We start from the raw sequence: 4049 nt of genomic DNA on the forward strand, positions 1-4049 counted from the left end.
CCCTGTGTCCACAAGAAATGAGATGGACTTACCCACTAGTTGCAGTATACCCTGGGTTCTCTGAGTCCAGGCCATGTCCTAGGAGTTTGAGCAATGCACCCACCTGGCTGGATTGGCCTCCCATTCTGGCGGATTGTCCTCCACATAGAGATGCCGAGGAAAAACCTGTTGCCCAAAGGGGCAATCACTCCGCCAGTGACTGGGCTGCTTGCAATCAGGGCAGGGCTCATTGGAAAGCTGCAGGCAGGGGCCTTGCAGGGACCAATGATCCTGCTTGCCACACTTAAAGTAAGCTGCTGGTGGCTCTGCTGGTCTCAGGGTTGCCAAAAGAGTCGGTGTTTAGAGCGTAACCTTCTGCTGCATGCGGGCCTGGCAAACAGCCTTGACCTGTTTCTACTGGTTGGGACCATTAAAAACTTTAAATGCTGTGTTCACAGGTCCCAGATAGGGGTTTTGGGGGGGTTGAGAATAAGAGGAAGAGGGCTCGTGTGGAACCCCGCACCCAGATCCCGCAGGAAATGCTGGAGCCAAAGGCAGCACAGGGCCAGAACTTCCTGCAAGAAAATTGGGGTTGGACATCCTGAAAACCAGTGTAAGAGCCAATGCCAGGATGAGAACTGCCTGACAGAGGAGGGGTTTAAGAACACAGTGGAGAAGGGAAGGGCCCCTGGCCAGCAGGGGAGGAGAAAGAGAGATGGTAGTGGTGAATAAGAAACAGGATTTTGCAAAGGGTGGGGAGGGGGCTCTCAGAGGAAAGAGACCTGAGCACAAAAGAGGTCCATAGAGGGACCAGAGAAGTCCCAAGAGAGGGGCGGTGACCCCAGGGGTCAGGCAGGAGAAAAAGAGAGTTGGGAGCCTGCAGAGAAGGAAAGATTAGGAGTGGAGGTTTTAGGTGAGGTTTCTCTGGCCAGAAAAAGGCCTGCATGGTGGAACAGGTGACACAGAGATTAAGGATGGGCACGCAAATAACTAGAAGCCATGTATGTAGAGATCTTCAATCAGTTCCCAGCTTTTTTGGCGATAGTTAAATTGGTGAAGGTGTTAACACCGAAAGTCCCTTCAGGAGGCTAATTCAGTGAGTTCTGTGGCCTGGCCACATTGGAGAAGAAGAACAGTTACTTCTTCTTTAAGGAGGGAGATTCCTGTGCCCCTACAGCCGCCATCAATCCTCGGAGTGGTCAGATTTGAGTATTAGCGTCCTAAAACTCAAGGTCTGTCCACGGACAGAAAAGGTAAAGTAGATGTGCTTGGGACGTCTCCACAAGCACACACTCACTCGGAACAGAAAAGACTTCCCTGACATAGCTACGGTTTCAGACAGGGAGTCTCGGCAGAAAGAACTCAAGGGTGCCTGGAGGCAGGGGACTTACCGCACCATACGCCAAAGTGGGTGGAAGGTCGGAGATCCTGGTTCTTTCTCAGAGGGGATGGGGAAGAGGAGTGGTCCTTGCAGACTTCTAACTCCTCCCGGGTTTTTGGCACCAAAATGTAAGGTATTTTTCCCCGCTGAGAAGGAAGGAAGAGGCCAGAGCCACGAAGTGTGGAATAACAAAAGGCTTTATTGAGTACAGAGCGAGCATCCCGCCCAGCAAGTTTCATTGGCCCTGAGGTAAGATGGAGGCCAAGGAAGTCACAAGGATTAAACCATGTGGGAGATTTTAAAGGGTCCCTCTAAGGAAGTCAGGCTAATATGATGTAGTGAAATTTCACTGGCTGGCAGATGGTCACTGTTTTCCAAAAGGCTCCAGGGAAGTTTCTTTTGGCGTACTTGGTTGTGGGTGGTCCTAGCCAAAGTTCGCGGGTCTGGGTTCCCCACGTGACCATTCCCCATTATCCACCGACCTAACAATAAGAGTTCAGCAACAACACCAAATCAGACTGATGTAGTGAAACTTAAAGAAATAATGTCTTGAATATTACATTATTTCTTTTCTATCTCTTTTGGTATCCAATCAAAAATCTAGTTCCATATAGAATTTAATAGGAACTTAACTAGCTGTGAGTAAAGAATGGCTTCTTTATATTCAGCAATGTTCACAGATTACCTTACTGACTTACTGATTATAGAGTTACCTGAGGGAAATCTTACAATAAAACATATATGACAATAATTCCTTTATGTTTCATGAACTAAATTTAGTCACCAGGAGATACACAGGAATACCATTACAACCTTTCAAGTTCAGAGAACTAGAAACCTACAATGTTACATAATTACTATAAAAGAGCTGTTTAAAATCAAGTTTTTCTTATACCTGTGTCAATGTTTTAATTAGAAAATTTTTCCTAATGTAATTGCATTTAAATCTTTGATATATCTCCTTTTCAATAATCAACTCAAAAATCTCATGTAAAACAACACTCCTACTATAAATCAGTTTTTATTTACTTTTTAAAAATTTTTTATTAATTTTAATGGAGCGGCATCAATAAATCAGGGTACTTATGTTCAAAGAAAACATGTCCAGGTTATCTTGTCATTCAATTATGTTGCATAACCATACCCCAAAGTCAGATTGTCCTCCATCACCTTCTATGTAGTTTTCTTTGTGCCCCTCCCCCTTCCCACTTCCCCTCTCCCTCCCTCTACCCCCCCCGTAACCACCACACTCTTGTCCATGTCTCTTAGTCTCGTTTTTATGTCCCACCTACGTATGGAATAATGTAGTTTTTGGTTTTTTCTGATTTACTTATTTCACTCCGTATAATGTTATCAAGATCCCACCATTTTGTTGTAAATGATCCGATGTCATCTTTTTTTTTTTTTTTTTTTTTTTTTTTTGGATTTTTCCAAAGCCAGAAACGGGGAGGCAGTCAGACAGATGCCCACATGCACCTGACTGGGATCCACCTGCCACACCCACCAGGGAGCAATGCTCTGCCCATCCGGGGCATCACTCTGTTGCAACCAGAGCCACTCCAGTGCCTGAAGCAGAGGCCACAGAGCCATCCTCAGCTCCCGGGCAAACTTTGCTCCAATGGAGCCTTAGCTGCGGGAGGGGAAGAGAGAGACAGAGAGGAAGGAGAGGGGGAGGGGTGGAGAAGCAGATGGGCGCTTCTCCTGTGTGCCCTGGCTGGGAATCACACCTGGAACTCCTGCAACCAGGCCGATGCTCTACCATTGAGCCAACCAGCCAGGGCCTCAGATGTTATCATTTCTTATGGATGGGTAGTATTCCATAGTGCATATGTGCCACATCTTCTTTATCCAGTCATCTATTGAAGGGCATTTTGGTTGTCTCCGTATCTTTGCCACTGTGAATAATGCTGCAATGAACATGGGGCTACATGTGTCTTTATGTATCTGAGTTTTTGGGGTATATACCCAGTAGAGGGATTGCTGGGTCATAAGGTAGTTCTATTTTCAGTTTTTTGAAGAACCACCATACTTTCTTCCATAATGGTTGTACATTCCCACCAACAGTGTATGAGGGTTCCTTTTTCTCCACAGCCTGTCCAACATTTGCTATTACCTCTCTTGTTAATAATAGCTAATCTGATTGACTTCAGAGAAATGGTGCCGTGAGGAGCGTGACCGACAAATCTCCCCAAAATTTCAACAAGCTCATCAACCAGAGACAGAAAAACCCATCCTTGGAGCATCTGGGAGTTCCACACACTGAAGGCGAAGGTAGGATCAACCAAAAACTTGACTAAATATATAACCAACCCTGAAGGAAATAAGTCAGATAAAGGAACACTCTGCCTTCCTCACTAACTTGGAACTGAGAGTTGGGGGGGCCAAGGGTATGGAGGAAGCTAGGCTGTGGCATGGACATTTGTTCAAGCCAAGGAAAGAGTGTGCCTGTGGTCAACCAGCCCACGTGAGCAAACACCACCACAGCGAGCAAACACCCACACCGCGAGCAGCAGCTGCCAGCGGCATGAGGGGAGTGTGCCAAAGCGAACTTCCCTACACCCGAGCTTCTCTGGGTGGGTGGGTCACGTCACCCAGCCATTCAAGCTAACAATCAAGCATTGGGGGAGGGGCATGCTGGCAGCTTGCAGTCCTTTCTGGAGCAGATCAGCAGATCCAATTGCTGAAATTA

Source organism: Saccopteryx bilineata, chromosome X (assembly GCF_036850765.1).
Source record: "Saccopteryx bilineata isolate mSacBil1 chromosome X, mSacBil1_pri_phased_curated, whole genome shotgun sequence".
In the NCBI taxonomy this organism is placed as follows: Eukaryota; Metazoa; Chordata; class Mammalia; order Chiroptera; family Emballonuridae; genus Saccopteryx; species Saccopteryx bilineata.